The sequence below is a fragment of the Trichechus manatus genome, unplaced genomic scaffold, assembly GCF_000243295.1.
Source record: "Trichechus manatus latirostris isolate Lorelei unplaced genomic scaffold, TriManLat1.0 scaffold00161, whole genome shotgun sequence".
NCBI classification, from domain to species: Eukaryota; Metazoa; Chordata; class Mammalia; order Sirenia; family Trichechidae; genus Trichechus; species Trichechus manatus.
In genome coordinates, this window is record NW_004444097.1 from 6,034,448 (window position 1) to 6,043,373 (window position 8,926).

The 8,926-nt window shown below is 41.9% G+C and overlaps 1 protein-coding gene across 2 annotated transcripts in view; it reads right to left on the reverse strand.

Annotated features, from left to right (window-relative positions):
* Positions 1 to 7,172, reverse strand: part of GABPB1 (GA binding protein transcription factor subunit beta 1) — a 101,290-nt gene extending 94,118 nt beyond the window's left edge. For both annotated transcript variants that reach the window (XM_004386308.2, XM_004386307.2), the window contains exon 1: positions 5,955 to 7,172. The gene's annotated coding sequence lies outside the window, so the exon portion shown is untranslated. The remainder of the gene's footprint in view (positions 1 to 5,954) is intronic.
* Between the last annotated feature and the right edge of the window lie 1,754 nt (positions 7,173 to 8,926).

Genomic DNA, 8,926 nt, shown 5'->3' on the forward strand with positions numbered 1-8,926 from the left:
ATTTACATGCATTAACTCATTTAATCTCCATAGCCACCATAAGGTCAGTACTATAATTATCTATGTTTCAAAGGAGGCACAGTAGAATTAAGTAAATTGCCTAAAGTTACAGAGCTAGAGAGTGACTAATCTAGGATTAATACATTTAAAATATTACACATAAGAAAGATGAAGAAAATACAACAAAATAGAGAACTGGTTAGGGTATGATGGTAGGAAGGCAGTGATATTTTTCTATATTCAATTAACACACATTACTTCCTGAATGGTGAAAGTTCAAACTTAAAACAAACAAACAAACAAAACATTTCATGCACTTACAGACTCATTTGTGTGCAATTCCTAAGTCAACATGCATAAATAACATACTATAAAATCCAATCTCAACTTAGATTAATATCTTTAATTTTTTTACTGAAATATAACATCTTAATACCGTTTTTTACGGGAGAAAGATGTGGCAGTCTGCTTCCCTAAAGATTTACAGCCTTGGAAAGGCTATGAAGTTCTACTCTGTCCTATAGGGTTGCTATGAGTCGGAATCGACTCCACGGCAACCAGTTTAATATATTTTTTTAATTAAAAGTATGCAAAATAACACATATTTATTGTAGAAGTTAGAAAATTTGGATAAACAAACATAATTACCTACAAAACCACACTCAGAAATAATCGTATAACAATTTAGTACACATCCTTTCAGATGTCAATACATTTTTTTTTTTTACCACAATGGAATCATATTGTTCATACTGTTTTTAAACCTTTTTTCACTTATATATGCCAAGACGTCTTTTCATGTCTTTACTTTCTTCTAACATTATTTTAATGGTCATATAGTACTCCACTGTAGAGACGTACCCTAACAATCATTGTGGAGCACTTGGTTGTTTACAATTTTACAGCACAGTGATAGAGAGTACTCGCTTTGCTAAGTGAAAGGTTAGCAGTTTGAACCCACCAGCCGTTCCATGGGAGAAAGATGGGGCATTCTGCTTCCGTAAAGATCACAGCTTTGGACACCCTATGGGGGCATTTCTACTCTGTCCTACAGGGTCACTATGAGTTGGAACCAACTTGACGGGTTATGGGGTTATGATAAGGGCAGACGACACTAATTTCTGGCAAGTGATTAAAACTTAGCAGGTATTCAATAAACCTTAGTCACCCCTTCTTTGGAATGGTTCGTGAAAATGGGTAATAGAAAAGAACGTGCCTACTCCTAGGTACATACCCCAAAGAATCTAAAACAGGAGCTCAAAAAGATGCTTGTACACCAATGCTCGTTACAACATTATTCACAACAGCCAAAAGGTGGAAACAACCTAAGTGTTCATCAACAGATGAATGGATCAACAAAATGTTGTATATCCATACAGTGGAATATTATTCAGCCGTAAAAAGGAATGAAATTCTGATACATGCTACAACGTGGATGAACACTGCAAATACTATGTTAAGTGAAATATATAAAATATGCAGAATAGGTAAATGCATAAACCAAAAACCACTGCCACTGAGTTGATTCCAACTCATAGTGACCCTATAGGACAGAGCAGAGCTGCCCCATGGAGTTTCCAACGCTGTAATCTTTACAGAAGCAGACTGCCACAGCTTTCTCCCACGGAGCAGGCGGTGAGTTCAAACCTCCAACCTTTCAGTTAGCAGCCAAGTGCTTAACCACTGTGCCACTAGGGCTCCTTAGGCAAATGCATAGAGACCGAAAACAGATTAGAGGTTACCAGGGCTGGAGGGGTGTAGGAATGAAAAGTTACTGTTCAATAGGTACAGAGTTTCCGTTTAGGACGATGACGAAGTTCTCAGAATCATAGTGATGGTTATACAACATGTACTTAATGCCACCAAATTGTACACTTAAAAATGGGGAAAATGGTAAAAAAAAATAAATAAAAATTAACCTCATTAATTAAAATAGTAAGAAAAAAAATGTGCCAAAAAAGAGTGGAATGAAACTAATTTGCTCTGTAAACTCTTACCTAATGCACAATAAATTAAAAAAAAAAAAAAAAAGAGTGGAATGCCAAAAGAAAGTACTGGCTCTTCTTGGGTTCAAGTCCTGGCTCTACCACTTAATAGCTGTTACCTTGGGCAAGCTACCTCATTTCTCTATGCCTGCTTTCTCTTCTGAAAAATGGGGATTATATCACCTACTTCATGAGTATGCTCTATAGTGGGTGGTTTTTAAACTTGAGTGTCTATCTCCTAGGGGAACTTGAGAAAAATACACAGGCCCAGGTCCTGTCTTACTTCAACAAGCTTGGGCTTGTTTTTTAATTAGCTCTCCAAGTGAAGAAGACACTAAAGTTTGGGAACTGATGTAAGGTACCACTTATGATAGAATGCTACCCAAAAAGTTGACACAATACTCCAACTATAATATGACCAGTACAAAGTAAAAGGGCTAACACCTTCCTCCTTCTACATACTGTTCCATCAACTTAAAATTACATTTACTTTTTTAATTATACAAAAGAATTAACATTAAATGTACAATCAGTTAGATCAAGTCTCTTCCACATCCTCTATTTGTACATTAGTGTTTTAGAGTCTTAAATGCCAGCCTTTATGTCTATTCCTATTAAAAGGTAAGATAACTAGGGCTAAGAGTTTTAGATTTTGATTTCTAAATTTATCAATGGCCCTGCGAATAGATTTACCTTTAAGGGAGAAACCACTTCAAGCTTAAGCCTCTACACATACATCATGGACATACTTAGCCCAAATAAAGGTACACAAGTCCACCAACCACTGAACTGACAGCTGATTGCACCAAAACCTCTGTGCAGAGCACTGTTGTCAACACGATGAGGAAGCACAAAGCCCTAGTACTAACAGACTTACTTCTATAAAGCATGATGAAACAAACATCTTCAGAAAAGTATACTACTAGAGGTCCCAAGGTACACACATTAGTACTATAAAAACAAATTATTACTGTTGGAAAGCCATGGGGCCAAAGGAATGATACTCAGAAAACAAAACTGCCCCAGAACGTTTAAGATTTTGTTTGTCTGGGTTTGTTTCTTATACTTGCAAAGAGATGAAGCCCCTAAGTAACTTCATCCATGCTAGGGATACTGTAGCGGGGCACTGGTAAGGCCCTCATGCATTCTCAAAAATGGATCCATGATTCAAAATTTCATGTCATGATTTCTGAACTCCTATGCCCTGTTTGTGCAGCCCTGGCAGCACAGTGATTAAGTGCTACGGCTGTTAACCAAAAGGTCAGCAGTTTGAATCCACCAGCTGCTCCTTTGAAACCTGACGGGGCAGTTCTACTCTGTGCTATAGGGTCACCATGAGTCAGAATCGACTCGACAGCAACAGGTTTGTTTGTTTTAATGTCTTGTTTGCTTTACCTGTTATTATTTCTAAATGTACTCAAGGGCAAAAGAATAAAAAGTTCATTCTACTGGAGATAAAGCCCATTAAACACCTCAGTAATTCTAAAGACACCTTAGAGATGCAGGGGAGGGGGAGAGACAATCAAATAAAACAAACCAAGATCCAATTTGATATTTATTTTCATTTAAACAGCAAACTTTAAAAACACACCTGGCATTTTCTAACAATTACATGAAGAATGACCAGATGCTTCCTGTTGATGGAACAGCAGAGAAATACAGACTGACAGATTCCAATTAGAGTTCACAGAAACAACTGGGAATGAATTTAGCTTCCTCTCAAAACCATTAAACCAAAGTAAATATGGCTTAATGTTTCACACATCACAGTGTAATTGTCCCTACACCTAGAAAATCCAGATTAATTCAAGGAGACTGTTAACTCTAAGAGTACATACATGCATCAGTAAAAGTATTCTTTGTTTCACCAAAGGTTACACTGCATGATTCATTTTAAATCTGGAGCTCTTTTGGTGGTTTAGTGTCCCCTCTTCAAAAATTATATTCACACACAAGCTTTGAAAAGTACATCTAGTACAGGATTCATGTTTTACTTGTGTACATCATCAAAAATAACTAATTGAATTAAAATTAATCACTTAAAATATTTTCAAATGTTCCTGAGTTTCCAGGATCATATGCAGATTATGCATTCTTTATTCTTGATATTGTATATGCACCTAAATCCCAACTTTGAAAAAAGACAGGGCCCAAGAAAAAACGTATAGGAATCAACCTTCTTATCCCTACTTTTATTCTGTCTTACATAATATCTTAACATGACTTGTACCATGAGAACAAGACAGGAATGACACATTTGTCAGCTTAATTAAAAAAAAAAAAAAGTTATGAATGTACAATGGAGTTTTACAGCAGTTACATGGTATAATACCCCAACAGAGTAAATGCAGTAGATTTAAGAATCTGCTTTCTGTTAAACCAGTATTAAAGAGATTTGTGGAAGTGAGTTTGTTAATGAGAGACGAACAACTCAGGAGAGTGAGAATGGATGCACAACTCGAAGTATGTTATCAATGTCACTGAATTTTACATGTAGAAACTGTTGAATCAGTGTACGTTCTAGTGTGTATATGCTCAACAATAACAAAAGCAAAATAATTTATAAAAGAAATGTGCAGAAATGCAAAACAATGTCACTCTTCACTTACATGCCATTTAATGAATGAGTGAAAAAATAATAATAAAGCTGTCTTTAGTTTCCGTAAGTTCTGAGAGGAAGTGTCAAAGCTGATGGTTACATGTCAGTTAATAAAGCATCTGCAAAAAGAATTTCTGACCATTAACTTCTGCATAATAAATTATGGTGCATCTTTAACTGTGGGATGGCAAGCTCTTTTACAAGGATCTTTTACTATCTATTTCAAACCTTTTTCCAGACAAAAGACTGTACGTAACTTGCCTGAATCGACTCAGCAAATCAGTGTCCGGAGAGAGAACTTAAAATATTTGCCGATACCAAGCCCTCTTGAGGAGTATTGTGGTCTCGGCCCTTCCTTTGAACAGATGTCTGCTTCGCCACAGTTCAATCAGGTTTAAAGCAAGGATATGTGTACTGAAAGTAAGTTTACGTGGGAAAACACACACTAAGCAGGCCTATATCATTCCTTTGGTTTGTTTTCACAATGCACCCGGGAAGCTAGGCAGGCTGATTGAACAAGGTTGGGGCGCTTCAACGAAACACACGAAATACACAGATTAACTGTGCCCAGGCAGAAATGACCTGGCAAAATTCTTCTTTCCCGAAGCCGTGCACTCGCAGGTCCCGCAGCAAAGTCTCTAAGACGTTAAGTCCCGAGCATCCAGAAGGACAGGCTTCGTCCTCTCAGGGATCCGAGTCCCCATGACCGAGGCTGTCGTCGCACCGCCCCGCGCGGGACGGGCTGGGCTCCCCGTTAACCCTCTCTGGGCCGTCCGCTCCCGCCAGGGCCCAAGCGCCTCCCAGCCCCGCGGGCCCTGCAGCACTACCCGCCGGGGGCACGCCGCCCCTTCCCCGCGCCGGAGAGCCCGACGGGGACGTCAGGCCGCCCAGACAAAAGAGCAGGCGGCGCCGGGGGGCGATAAACGCCGAGTCTGGGCCGCGCCTGCCTCCTTCCCTCTTCCGCCCACCGCCCGCCTCCCAGCGCGAGCTGAGCCCCCGCAGCCCCGGAGCGATTCCGTCCCGGCCCTGCCTCTTGGGACGGTCCGGTAGGAAGCTGAGGGGAGGCCGCGGCGCGCCAGGGCCGAGGAGGGGGCGGCGGCCGCCACCATGTCTGCCGCCCCTCCCAGAAGCGCGGTGCCCAGCGGTCAAAGCACGGCGGCAGCGCGGGCGGAACCGGCGCCCAGGCCGACCCCGCCGACCCCCACGGAATAAGCGGGGCCAGGAGCCCCGGAAACCCGGCGCCTTAATGCAATAAACAGGAAATCGCGGGGATGATCTGGGTTCCGGGGGAAGTGGAATTATTTTTTACCAGCGAAGAGATCAACTTCCACATCCGGTGGTAACAGGGCCCTACACAGACCCGCACTGACCTGGAAAAGCTTCGGGAGCGGCAACGGGGGAGCAGCAGGAGGTGGTGCGGGGACCCGAGGCGCCTCGTACCCGGCCGGGCTGACGCTGCCCCGCTACACACAAAGCGCTTCAGCTGCACAGGGCGCTATTTTCCGAAAATGCCGCGTCTGGTCGGCGCCCAAAATCCCCACCGAAAAGTCCCCCGTGCTACGCGCGGAGGGACACATGGTGTGCGAGTGAGTCAAAGCTCCCAGCATCCCTCCCGGACCGGCCCTCTAAATCCCCTAGCCTCAGCCTTTTCCGCCCCTGCCCTCGTCAGCCGATCCTCACCCACCCACCCTTCGACCCCATTCTGGCGGGAGACAGGGGCGAGAGATGTGATTTTTCTTTTTAACGGAGGAGAGAAAACAAGTCAATTTTAGAGCTTAAACTACACAAAGAAACGGCGGAATGATCCGCTCTCCGCGACCGCAAGTCCCGGCTCGCCTGGCGCCTGCGCGGCAGCGGAGGTGGGAGCTGCGGCCCGCCATGTGCGCGGCGGGGCTACCGGGGCGACCGCGGCGTTTTCCCGCCGGTTTCTTCTGTGGGTAGGAGTTTGGGAACTCATGTGCGTGTGCTAACGGTCTCCGACATGACCGTTGAAAGACGGGGCATCCGGACTCCTTCGACCCTAAGCTTACCAACTGAACCGCCTAGCAGAATCTTGGGAGATCGGAAGGGCATCCAAGAGGCTAGGTTTGAACATAAAGCGGCCCTACATTTAACTAGGTCTACTGGAACGGGAGTCGCTATTGAGGTACAAGATGAGGAACGAAAGATATTCTTTCTCCACTTTTCATAAACTGAGCAGTCAGGTTTATGACGAGGATGTGCCTATTTCTGTAGGCTTTTTTTTTTAAACATGCACATGGTGTCTCATACTTCGTAAACCGTAATAATTGTTCCATTTGTCACTTCAGCAATAGGTTGAGATCTGTTTTTATGTGGCTAGAATGTCAAGATGTTTAAGTGTTGTGCTTTATTAAGAAAGCAAAATTTTATTTTGAAATGGTGATTCGCTTTGGTGAAAAACCTTACAGACTTAATTTACATGTATGATTTGCTGAGGAACCCAACACTGGTATTATTTTAACGGAGGAGCCTGGGAATGGCTTCCCAACCTGCTAACCATACAATTTTTTGGCATCTTATATTTAGGAGCTGGGAGTATCTGGAACAATGCCAAGAGTTTAATCCAGGAGAGCAGATGAGCTTAAATGAAATTCATATTATATTGCCCACTGATTTTGTGTGGCCTCAGATAAGTAATCTGTCTCCACTTACCCTTTTGTAATATGTAGTAAAGGTTTGTAGTCATTGTGTAACTTATTAAAGCATTATGCCTAAAATAGAAGCAAACTATAAATGACATAGGAGCACATATGTGGTTTCCTTTGATTTAATATTTTCTATAGCTTCAATTGGTAAACATTTGTTAAATTTTTTATGTCACATGCTTTTCTTTAACCTTGAGTTCATTTGAGTTAAAATTCAGCTAATGAGTGCTATAAACTCTTGCCCTCATGATGTTATGCTGTAGAACGTAGACAGGTCAATAGGCATCATCAGTAGTGTGAATGTGGTAAGCTGCTGAACAAAATCTCATAGAGTAGGAACCCCTTACTCACCTGATAAGTTAGGGGCAAAGGGAGGAATGGAGTGGGACTGGGGAAGCAATTAGGTTTTATAGAGGAGCTGGGGAAGGGCCTTTGAGACAGGAAGCAGTAAGTGCAAATGTTTTAAGAGGCAAGACACTAGGGACACTGTTGGGTGGAGAAGGCAATGCTGTTTCATTTCAGATGGGATGTAGAGATATAGTTTGTGTGAAGTCACGAAGGGTGCTAAATGCTGTGTGCAGGAATTTGCTTCTCAGAACCAATAGGAAGCGCATGAGAGATTTTAAACAGAGTGTCATAGGATTGGATTTGCATTTTAGAAAGAGCACAATTACACAAAGCTTGGAGGCAAGGTAAACCATTTAGAGAAAACACTAATGCAGAAGAGGGTAATGACATGCACTAAGTGGCAAATAAGAGTGAAGAAACACGGGCAAAGTGGATATGGAGAGCTTGGTGATTTGGTTGACTGGATGAGGAAATGACTGAGAGGAAAACATCAAAGATGATTCCTAAATATGTTGGTGGAGCAGCTCATACGATGCTAACGTCTTCACTGAGGTTAGAAACAAGGGAAAAGAACACAGCATGTTGGGTAGCAATAAGGTTCTGTTTCGGCCAAGTAGAATTTGAAGTGCCTGCGAGCCAACCAAGTAGATGTGTCTAGTAGGCACTTACCAATAGATGTTCATCCATTCAGCAGTTGTTTCAAGAGCACCCATACTGTGTCTGTCACTGTTCTGCACATTACTTACATAGTAGCAATAAAACAAACAGGATTTGCACTCCTGTTTGTATTGGAGGGAAACCAGACTATAAACAATTAAAAAAAAAAAGACCAGGAAAGATAATATCTTGTGATAAATTCCATGAAGAAAATAGAAGATGATTGAATAAAGTGTTTCTCTAGGGAAGAGAGCAGGCCCTTTTTTTTTTGTTTTGTTTTGTTTAAATTGTACTTTAGGTGAAGGTTTACAGAACAAATATTTTCTCATTAAACAGTCAGTACACATATTGTTTTATGACATTGGTTAACAGCCCCATGACATGTCAGCATGCTCCCTTCTCGCCCTTGTGGGAGCCCCCCCCTTTTCTTTTTTTTTGGTGAAAATATACATAGCCAAAGATGCACCATTTCAAAAATTTTTACATGTACAGTTCAGTTACGTTGATTACGTTCTTCCAGTTGTGCTGCTGTTCTCAGTTTAGATGAAGGTTTACAGAACAAAATAGTTTCTCATGAAACAGTACACATATTATGCTATGACAATGGTTAAGAACCCCAGTACATGTCAGTACTGTCCTTACTTGACCTTGGGTTCCCTATCACCAGCTTT